The sequence below is a fragment of the Montipora foliosa genome, chromosome 1, assembly GCF_036669935.1.
Source record: "Montipora foliosa isolate CH-2021 chromosome 1, ASM3666993v2, whole genome shotgun sequence".
Lineage (NCBI taxonomy): Eukaryota > Metazoa > Cnidaria > Anthozoa > Scleractinia > Acroporidae > Montipora > Montipora foliosa.
The window spans coordinates 39,041,798-39,053,671 of record NC_090869.1 but is presented as its reverse complement, the minus strand read 5'-3'; the positions used below and the strand labels follow the sequence as shown (position 1 = coordinate 39,053,671).

The 11,874-nt window shown below is 39.4% G+C and overlaps 2 long non-coding RNA genes across 2 annotated transcripts in view; one reads left to right on the top strand and one right to left on the bottom strand.

Annotated features, from left to right (window-relative positions):
* Positions 1–373: 373 nt before the first annotated feature.
* On the bottom strand, positions 374–8,560 carry LOC137998096 (uncharacterized). Its single transcript, XR_011122685.1, has 4 exons — positions 8,448–8,560; positions 1,837–2,052; positions 1,038–1,163; positions 374–649 (listed from the first exon to the last, which is right to left on the bottom strand). It is a non-coding gene; the product is annotated as an uncharacterized lncRNA (long non-coding RNA).
* Positions 8,561–9,327: 767 nt separating this feature from the next.
* LOC137998094 (uncharacterized) overlaps positions 9,328–11,874 on the top strand; it is an 11,706-nt gene continuing 9,159 nt past the window's right edge. The window contains exon 1 of the long non-coding RNA XR_011122684.1: positions 9,328–9,648. This is a non-coding gene — a long non-coding RNA (uncharacterized lncRNA). The remainder of the gene's footprint in view (positions 9,649–11,874) is intronic.

Genomic DNA, 11,874 nt, shown 5'->3' with positions numbered 1-11,874 from the left:
CCACCAAGGTCTGGTTTTAAATCTTCGGGCTTCTTGACTCCCCCTTTTCCTGTCCCGTGGTACATGGGGCCTCTAATAAAATTTACAGTGCTTTCCCCTCCTCCTGTCTTGGGTCACTACGAAGAAACCTGAAGCTCGTTGGTTGATTTGCTTCTGGCTACAGAAAGCTACAATGGCGGTCGTAAGATAAAATAATGTCAACATGACAATGATTCGAAGTCCAAAATTTGGCAACTGTAGATGAAACTCATGCAATCAATTATTATAGGAATAAATGCGTCATGTCTCGTCTTAATTCTGTTTTGTGATCTTGTGTCAATTCAAAAAACAATAATTGATAATTAATTTTCAATTTTAAGAGTTTTTATTCCGTATGATAATTAACTCTGAATACAATGATCACAGTCTCAGTAGTAGACATGCAATACAAAAGAAGGAATTAATCACATTTCTAGATCTGGATCACTGATATCATTTTCGTCTTTATCAGGGTTGCAGTCAACCACATCCTTAGCTTTTTCAATAGACCCACTGCAATCCACATTCCGGTTGTCTCCGGTATTGTGCTGGAGAAAGGCAAACATGTTCCTCTGCAAGGTCTTCTTTTTTCTTTCCGCTAAATCCTTTCTAGAACAGGCGTCATAATGCTCTAAAGTAGCACCAAAAGGGGAAAATGTTAGACACGCTGTTAGACAACAACAACATTTATACCCACAACTGAAAAGCGACTTCAAGTTGATGTGGGCACCCTGAATTTGTTTTTCAGCCAAGTGGCCGGTCAAGGCAGTCTGGTTTTTCTTCCTACTTCATTGTAGGTAAAATATTTACCTACCGTCAAAATTGCAAACTTACATTTTGGGTATATTTGGTATAAGTTATTTTAGTTTTCTAACCATTAAGTTAAGATGTTAAAGATAGTTAGAAATGCAGGATGCAAACATTTCATAATGGTAACAAAGTGTTTTTGAAAACGAACTGGGCAAATAAATTAATGAAAATTTGCATTCCATCAGACTGCGTTTACTGACTTGACTTACTTTCTTTGAAGTACTTTACTATTTTATGTGCACTTCTGTCCATTGCTAGTTTCTTCGCTTGATTACAAATTCCACATCACACTTCATTTTCTTTCACCAAAACAGTACCTCCCAAATGTACAAGACCTAAACAAGAAGATAACAGAATGATGGAAAATTAAATAAAGTCATGTGCTATGCTCTTCCATTACTGGCAACGAACAGTAAAGTATAGATAAAGTGTAATTGGTATCTTCTATCAGTGATCCACTTTTCTTCTCTTTGTCATCTTCTGACACGATCTTTCTTTTTCTGACCCTTCTTTCCTCGGATGTGGGAGTTCAAGGCAAACTGTTTACGACTAATTGGATGACGGGGGTGTGTTTTGCAAATGTAACCACTCTGGGAACAACATCCACTGTGAATCAAAGAAGCGGGAAAAGACTAATTAGGCTAAGAATCTCCCCCAGCAATTATGTTTTATTATTTTAGAGTATAAAGAGACTAAACATTAGTGCTGGATCACGCAAAATCGCTGAATGAGTCAAAGCGTCTGCAATGACCGACGCCTGTCATGAATGTCATCGCGCTCGCTGTCTCAGGCTCCGGTCAACTAAATTAATTGAAAATCTCGATTTAAAGATATTTACCTTCAAAATCACTCAAAGGTTTTTCTGCAGTAGCTTGCATTGATCTACATTGTTCTGTCGATATGCTCGTAAATGCATGCAGAAGCCATTATTACTAGGATGACCGACAGCAAGCAGTAAGCGGAAATAGTCTATAATGCAGAGACGAATAATTCAAAATACTAACATACCTTGCAAAATACTGTTGCGTTCCTGAAGAAGAGCCATTTCATTTTCCCATTGTTTCTGGGTACGAATACAAAAACTTTCCACAGTTCCAGAACGGACGGTTCTCATAAACGAGCAGTCAATGCTTCTTCCAAGGCCTTTGGCTTCAGATAAAGATTGCACGCCACAAAAATCTAACTCAGCTTTCTTTAAGATTTCGAAATCTCTGTGGGCTGTGGCTGAAAACGGAAAACGGGATTTCTCCTTGTGAATCAATATTTTTTTGTTACCTTCGGTTAAAAAAAAAAGAAAAAACTCATTAACACAGTCACATTTTGGTCATCTCGGACATCGCGTTGATGGACTTGATGCGCTTCTGCTATCATGGTCGAAATAGACGAAACAGAGGATAAAAAAATAGTAGCTGGCCAAAGGTTACCGAAAACCAGACCACGTTGTCGGGATGGGGGGGGGGGGGGAGGGGCGGAGGCGTCATGGTTACGCAACATCATTTATTACGTAATAACGGTCGTCGAAAATAACAACGACATGCTGAAAATCACGGTTCACGACGAATTAAACATTTATTTCTCGTTTCACGGAAATAATTTTGCAAAATCACGCTTCACGACTACTATGGAAATCATGATTCACGACGAAAAATAAACCATTTCACATTTCACGGGGAAAAAAAAATGGCCCATCACGAGTCACGAAAATACCCTTTACCACCCTCTGTAATAACCCTTCCCGCACGATTTTGAATTTTTTGTAATTTATCTTTCAGTTGCTTACCACATGTATCCCACAGGGGTGAGCAGTAATCAAAATAAGGTTGAATGAGTGATCTGTATAAAGTTACGAGAGTGCAGAGAGAGACAAAGGCGTAATTCTTCTCAAATCTCTCATGCCAGCACATGCCTTTTTACATATATACTCAATATGAGTTTCAAATGTAAACTTTTCATCTAGTAGGATTCCCAAACATTTTTTAGAGCGTACGCGTGAAACCAAATTATTATCAATGGAGATTACATTAGATAAATCTCCAGATTTAGTATTCAAATTATATGTTGACTCAACAACCATTAACTTAGTTTCAGTGTGGAACTGGAGCTTATTAACAGTGAGCCAGTCGCTTATATTTTTTAAATCAGAATTTATATTATTGGCAAGTGCACCATTATCAAAACCAGAGGTAAAGATTTGAGTATCGTCGGCAAATAAACAGGAGGGAGTGAATTTTAAACAATTTGGTAAATCATTTGTGTAGCTAAGGAAAAGGAGAGGGCCACGAATAGAGCCTTGGGGAACTTCACAGAGTAAATTACTTTGAGAATATAAGTATCGATTTATTAAACATTGTTGTTGTCGGGCAGTAAGATAAGACTTGAACCACATCAATTCTCTATCAGCGACTCCATAAAACTTAACTTTCTCTAGTAAAATCGAATGATCAACAGGGTCGAATGCCTTACGACAAGAGAAAATGAGAGGACAGAGAGGGAGGCTCAGGGTGTTGACCGAGATATGTCATGTCCCCGAAAGTTATTTTTAGACGAGCGGAAGTCTGTCCTCTGAGACGTCCGCATGCAGTCTTGCTTCGCTCTCAGGTTCTTAGTGAAAAGAGAAAATGGCGGCGCACGTGGAAGGCTGATGAATATTTATTTTCTTTCAAACATCAGACCAGGGTTGGCCTGCATGCGGACGTCTCGGAAGACAGACTTCCGCCAGAACAAAGACTTCTGCTCGTCTAAAAATAACTTTCGTGGACATGACATATCTCAAGGGCTGGACCGGGAGCCTCTCTCTCTGTCCCCTCATTTTCTCTTGCTTACGAATATTAAGAAAAACGACACCTGTCAAATTTCCCTTATCCATATTATCAGACCAATCATCGCAAATTTGAATCAACGCCGAGACAGTCGAGTGAAGAGGGCGGTAACCAGACGGGAATTTAGAGGGAACAGAATTGACTTTCAGATAGTGATAAAGCTGTTGAAAAACTTCTTTCTCGAAAACTTTACTTATTATTGGTAGGATTGAAATGGGTCTATAATTTCCCATATCACGACGGTCATTGCCTTTATGGACCGAGCACAAACTCGCGCATTTTTCCAGTCGTCAAAAAAAATTCCATAGGAAAGTGACAAATCAAATATAAAGGTCAATGATGGCGCAATTATACTAGATGCGATTTTAAGGACCTTGGCTGGAATCTTATCAAGGCCAGCGCTTTTCGACACTTTTAAGTTTTTTAGCGTAAGTGCAACATTTTCCACTGGTATATTAGAGGATCGAAAGGCTGGAAAACTATTCTGAATGTTGCTGAGATATGTGTTAACGTTATTGGAGGACCTTTTCGTTGATTCAGCGGCCAAAGTTGGTCCTATGTTTACAAGGCAATCATTAAATGATTCGGAAATATCGTTATCGTCAGAAACAATTTTATCGTTAACAAGAATATCATTGACAGGGGAAGATTTATTACCTTTTCCAGTAAGTGAATTTATTAATTTCCAGCCCGCCTTAGGGTCAGTAGCCTTGGACGCATCGATCTTTAGGCGCGAAAGTAGTGCTTAATTTTACTCGCGACACAGTACAAATGAGTATAAACACATCCCCTAATATACTTAAAACGTTTCAGCTGCTGAGAATCATAACGAAAAACATTTTTTCAATCAAAATAGATTTCAGTATCTGGTGTCATGCAAGTGATAAGCAAAATGCTGTATTTTCAAAACCAAAACTTTACAGAACTGGTAACTTGTAAAAAGATTTATTTCTAGGTCATCTTTAACCTCGCATAAATAAAAATCTAGAAGTCCTCACGGTTTTGATAATAAAATTTGAAGACGTGACTGAGAAAACGACCTATACTCTAATGCCAGGAAAATTTGGGCCAGTCTGCAACTTTTATTCCTCTTCATTATTTTGTAAATGCACAACCGTGCAACTTAAGACTATTTCACGTTTGACATAAGGCTCAGAATTGTTGGTTTGAATTGGGAAAACATAGGAATGTCAAAAATACGAAACTTCAGCTTTTTCTCTCTCAATTCGTACTTACAATTTTTATTCTTGTGGCTTTGCTTCCGGGCTTATGGTAACTTTAATGAAGTGTAACCCTAAGTTTAATTCTACCATTACTTTACACCACTGTTCACCTTGAATGAAAATGTATTAACAATACATATTAATTTTATGATTTGTTTTTATCGGCGGCCATGCAGCAAGCCGGTGTACATTACCAAACTCTGCTTACAAAGAAAACATCAATTAACAATCCTACAAATTCGCAATCCCAAATTATAAAGACCCAGACCACTGAATATTGTGCACACGACTCACCAAATCAAACAAAAAAAAATCATGCAAAACCATTCACAAATTCATATATTTGATTTTTTAAGAATTACATTTTAAATTTTGCTTTGTATACCATTTTAAATTGTCAACTGTGTGTACTTTATTTGAAATTTAACAGTTCAAGCTGTCCTACAGAAAAGGTGTGTTGTTTTTAGCGTTTGTGAATAAGCTTAACTCTAATTCAGTTTGATCACAAATCAAGGCAAACAAACGAAGTGGTTGATTTTCATCCAGTGTTCCAAACAAATCTCACCTTAATATGCTGACATTTCTCGACAATCTTTAGTAAAAGTAAATTCTGATGATTGTTGTGCTGAGTGTTTCCATTGGCAAATTTAGTTGTATGAATTAATAGATACATTTTATTTATTTTTTGTACAACAAGTACCTAGCAGCTGCAAAGTTTGAGGCCCACAGTTTTAGCTAAACTGTGGGCCCGAAAATTATGCAAGGCACAAAATATGTTACTCCTTGCAGACCTCTCCGCCTGTTTCCTACATGCAAATCCGCTCTTGTAGGTACGGGTTTACGTAATATAAAAGTATTTTTTACTCTCTTATGTAGGTATATACACAGGTCCCTTGTGTTGTATTGTAAAACATCCCTGACAAATTGTGCGTACGTTAGTCACACGAAACGCGTAGGACAAAATAAATCGTTTTACAACTCTTTGAGTTCGCAGACGTGCTGCTTACTAGTTCAATCTTAAAAGTTCTGTATTCACACGAGAAGAAGCCACATGGCGAACAACATAGAAAATAGCAGCGCTGGACTCAAGCGTCGACGACCGAACAACGACGAGCTAGCTCCGCTACCTTCCTGTAGCCACTCCAAACTTGATTCTACAATCGAATCTATTCTTAGAAAGAACGTCGGTGGATTTCAAGAAAGCAAAAAGTCTCATGCAGCCCTCCTGGCAAGAATCAAGGCACTGGAGCACCATACGACTCAGGCACGATGCCCAAAGGCCTTCGAATGCGAAGCGTTAAAGCCAAAGGCAATAACGAAATTCTGCAAGCAAAATTTGACGATATAATTCGTGAGGCAGAACTCAAGCTGTTAGACCCTGCTATTGACAGCCTCCACCGTGATGTGGAGGCTAACCAGGACGCGCTCAGAGAGAGAGAGAGAGAGAGAAGCAGACATCGATGGTACCATTGCCCAGTGGAGAGCCCACCAAGTTCAAAATTAAGACATCACTTCAGAACACGCAATGTTATTTGCAGAAAACCTCTCCTCAGACAACGCAGTTGCTCGGGCTTCGAAAGCATTACAAGCGGAAATTTCTCTTAAGGAGAGTAAACTGCGAGAAAGTATGGACTCGAACGAGACATCCATCTCATCCGAGCTGTCTATTCGCGAAATAATCAGGCAGGAACTTCATCGCACAAACGATTTTCAACCTGCTCCTGGCGAACCGCAAAGGAAGGTCTTCTTCTCCGACAACTCTGGAAGACATAGTTGTTCTAAACGGCAACAACAAAAGCCGCGCCGACGACTTGTAATGGAAAACCCTTGAAACCAGCCGCTTCCATACAAAGGCTACCCTTAAGGCCCGTGCAAACGCTCGCAACAACACGCAACATTGTTGGGCCCAATAATGTTGTCTCTTGTTTCGCGATGTTAGCCGATATGTGCAAACGCTCGCAACAAGTCACAACATGTTGGGTTTTTAGATGAGAATACAAAGGACTCTGGGACGTTTTCCATCTCCGACGCCATGTTGATTTCTCGTTCGCATGTATTTGTGTGGATACATGGCATGTAGTGCGCGTGCGCCGGCGCAACATTGTCGGATGTGCTGTGCAAACGAACGCAACATTGTTGGACCCCGATTCGATGACCGCGAAATAATAGAAATGTTGGCACTTGTTGGCTCTGAAGTTTGACCAGTTTCAAACTTTATCCAACAACTTCCAACAAGTCGCAACAACACGCAACAACACACAACATGGTGTGCAAACGCTCGCAAAATGTTGGGCCCAACAATGTTGGGTACATTCGCTAGCCGTAAATATTTACAAACGTACCGTACCAAGCCGACTGTTAAATATTAAAACAACAGCATAAACCATTTTTTAACTGCGGATCTTCCTATTTTTAAATCCCTGCTTACCAGAATTTTCTTATGCAAAAAATCCCGAAAATGAGCGACCCCATTCTAGTAACTCTACTAAAACCTCTAACCTCATTATAGTCAATCCAGTCATGAACATGCGATCTCATCCAGCGGCACATCCCCATTAGCCTCTCATAAGGAAGTACCCACCCCCCCCCCCCCCCCCCCCCCCCGAGACAAAACCCTGAACTTGAAGAGAAACTATTTGAATTACGCAAGGAACTAAGGAGAAGCATCTCTGAATGCAAGCCACATTGGAAGGACAAGACAAGAGCACAGCTCCGAGAGCTCAAAAGCAACCGCACTGTCAGAGTTTTACCAACTGACAAGAACTTAGGCCTAGCACTTATGTCCACGGACTGCGGGTTAAACGAGACACTCAGACATTTACACGATGAAACTTCATATATGCCAAGGTCACTCTCGAGGACTGGTATGCTCACCATGAAAATGTAATTAAGCGTCGTGAACAGCTTATGTCAACATTCTGTCAGTTTATTGTTCCTAATGCACTAGATTCTTCCCGGTAAATACGATCATTTTGTTACCCCAGCTAAATTCTATACATAAGACGCCTATAGTGGGAAGACCTATAGCCGCTTCTCACTCATATATAACTAGGCCTATTAGCATTCAGTTTGTTGATGAGCTTGTCAAGCCTAAAATACATATGCCTACCGTCCTTAGGGATTCTTGCGAGCTGATTCGGTTATTGGAGAACACGGTATTGCCTAAATCCAATTGCTTTCTAGTCACTGCGGAAGTTGTTTCCCTTTATCCTAATGTGGATATTAAGAAAGCATTGGTAGCCCTCGATTTACTCCTTTGAGAGAGGCAGGCACCCGAAACTCCACTATTGGTGCAGCTCGCTAGACTTGTCTTAGAGAATAATTATTTATCCTCGGAATTTAGCCTGGATATCTTCCATCAAGAATATGGTATCGCCATGGGAAGCCCATTTGCTGTCACGGTAGCTAATGCATTCATGTATCTTCATGAGAAAGTTAACGTAGATAGATATTCTAGTTATCTTTTTCTCTACAAACGATTCATTGATGACATTTTGGCTATCTGGGATGGCCCTAAAGATACTCTTCTAGAATTTCTAGACTCTTTTAATAGCAAAACAGATCGTATCAAACTTACCTGCTGTATTAGCACTAGTAGCATTTCCTTTCTGGATTTGTTTCTCTATAGAGACATTTCATCCAATTTACTGAATTTTTCTACTTTTCAAAAGCCTCTTAACAAATATCTGTATATCCCTTTCGAGTCGTTCCATCCTTCTAGCAATAAGAGAGCCTTTATTAAGGGGGAATTAATGGGGTATGCTAAAAATAGTTCTTCCTTTACGTCCTTTGCTGAGACTAGGCAGTCAGACTAGGGAGAAATTTTGGAAACGTCTACCCTTCAGATTTTTGCTTCCACTGTTTCGTGCAATACGCTACAGTGATAGAACCAAATAGTAGGTCTGGCGGTAACAATACTACTGTCTTTAAAACCACTTTAAACTGTAGCCACGCACGCATCAAGCGTGTTATTAGACAGATATTACAGGATTTGGATGGCACTGTTTGTTACAAATCTACTGTAACTTTAGCTAATCTATGTAAATAAGCAAAACAATTCTTTGGCAGGGGCACACAGTTTTAGCTAAACCTGTGGGCCCCAAAATTATGTAAGGCACAAAATATGTCACTCCTTCCACGCCTCTTCCTCTGTTTCATACATGCAAATCCGCTCTTGTAGGTGCGGTTTTACGTAATGTAAAAATATTTTTTACTCTCTTATGTAGGTAGATATACATGTCCCTTGTGTTGTATTGTAAAACATCCCTGACGAAGTGTGCTTTAGTCACACGAAACACGTAGGATAAAATAAATTGTTTTCCACTCTTTGAGTTCGCAGACGTGCTGCTCACTAGTTCAGTCTTAAAAATTCTTTAAAATTCTGTGACAACACCGGAAGTACGTCTGCGTCCGTGGGCTAGGAATTTCACAGATATGCATCCGTTACAGCGGATGCATCGGTCTCTTTTTCTCAGTCTGTATCGAGTCTGTATACAAAGCATTCTTTGTTTAGATTCCCACGGCCTCAAGGTCAACAGTCAAGTATCGGTTTTCACTGAATTTTGGACAACATTGTCATACTTAACGACTGTGCTGGCGGTCGATTTTCCTTTTCCCTTGGTAAACCTTAAGTGGCTCAAACGGTAGAAGGAGTTAACATAACCTGGTAGAGTTCAGCTCAAGTTTCCTATGCGTAAAATCGCCTTTCAGTCAGTTCTTGTCAGCGATGAGCTTGGTTCTGTCTCTTTCTGCCGTTTTCTTTATTACCGTGATTTCAGGTAAGGGCACAAGCTACTAGTACACTGTTATCTTTTGTTTTTGCTTTCGGAACCACACCAGTTGTAAATGGGTTTTAAACAGCCTCCAGAGGCACAAAAAATAATGTCGAAATGTACAAATGCTGGATGACCAACAGGAGGAAGTTCGTGGGAAATTTAAATCGGTAAGCGTCTGTAAGACGTGCTAGCAGAAGAATCGGTTGAAGACGAATTTTGGTCCATAATTCGTCTAATCACTGGATTTATATCTAGACGAACTGGATACGTTTCCTTTGTCTTAGACGAGTTATTCGTCTCTGCTTTAAATTCGGCCATTAATTAAAGAGCTAGAGATATTTTCTCAGGTTCGAACTGAGATTGTTTCTTTTTTCTGGGGTCGATTTATACGCCAACTATGGCGGCACCACTTGCAGTATCCCTGCACTCCTAACTATGATTATTAATTCAATATTTGCAATACCATACTAATAGACCGTATTCGAATTTTTTAGTATTGGGCTGGAACTAGCTAGCAATGGAGGCTAATGCAGGGGAATATATTAAAATGTATTTGCATTTGAAAAGATTCCCCCGCATTAGCCTCCATTGTAAGCTAATTCCAGTCTAATACTGAGAATACGAATATGGTCTATTGCAATACTCGTCATTGAAGGGATTAGTGCAAAAAAAATTGTAGTTTAATCACTGTCGTTTCTAGTTATGATAATGGCTCGTTCAAAGTCGTTTCGAAAATACACTCTTTCTCCAGGTGGCAAATTAAGCTCTATAATAAAGCTAACGATGGCTTTATTTTGATGAAAAAACACATTCTGTTAACAAACGCAATGAAAGTTGAGTTTCAAAGATCGTTCCACGTTTGTTTAACTTTTGCCGGCGATCTTTGAAGAACGAGTCTGAGATAGTGGAGACTTGGTCTTACCTTTTCGGTGGCCTACAATACGGTATTCTCGCTTGTAACACGCCCTGGATCGCACCCGAATGAATTCTGACCTTTTTATCACTAACCATATTATATTTTGGATCCCAAGCGAAGCAGAGATTTTTTGATTTCCATATAACGTTTGGAAAACTTTATGGAATTCATTTGTTTTAAATATTAATGATGCGTTTCAAAAAGTAGTTCACTGATCAGCTTACAAAATCCGAGTCAAATGCTGTTATCCAATGCTGGACACAAGCGAAGGCCCCCAGCACATGATTGTTGATTTCCATATAGTAAAGAATCACCATAGCGTGTCATTATTGGAAACTAAACAAAGGAGGGTTCCCCATGAAAATGATCTCATAAATATGTACAAGATGGTTTTGTCAATAAAGTTTATGAGTAAATTTTGTTAGCAAATTTTGTCAGCAAAGTTGAAATTCGTTTAAATATTTACATTCGCGGAAAAAAAAAAAAACAGGAAGTCTATGATGTCATACCACAGGAACTTTCCCAATGAGTCATCAATTTAGTTGAACCATGAAGTAGACTGTGAATGTGTTACTTGTAAGATATAGGCCGACACAGCTGTGTAGTGACGTCATCGTACTTATCTCTTAGTAACATTGCATTTCGTACACCCAGAAACCCAGAAGGGTTGAAACGTGTAACGCGCGTTCACAGCTTCCGAATATTCAGTGCTAAGTACCATATTTGGAAACCCCTCGCTCCAGTTAATTTCGCGAGAGAACATTGGCGGTATTGCGTCACGGTGTTCTTGCAAATTGATTGGTTGAATGTTTCTCTCTTGTTGTTCCAAATATGGTACTTAGCAGATTGAATATTCAGAAGCTTGTTTCCCAGCACACAAGGGGTTCATAACACTTTTCAACCCTTATGGGTTTCTGGTACACCTTAATTGACAGTTTGAAATCGTGTGTGGTTGTTTATTGTCGATCCTATCAGCTGTAATATTGCTAGTCACTTTATTGTCTTCTAAAATAGAAAGTTCGAATAACTTATTACAAAATGGACAGCCTTTATGGTTTCTGTGCTGTATTTTGAACCATTCGGGGTCAAGGTGGTCTTTATTATTGTAATGTCTACCTGCCTCTTTATCTTGTTGTTTATATCCCTGTACTTTTTTATTAAAATGTAGTCTTACCCATGATCTTTTTAGGGACATGACTTCTTTCTCCGAGTGTTCAAATATTTGTACCTTGTTGAGATCGGTTGCTCTTGTTATTGCGGTCCAAATAAAATATCTATCAACTTATGGTGTGTTACAATCGAAGACAGTTATT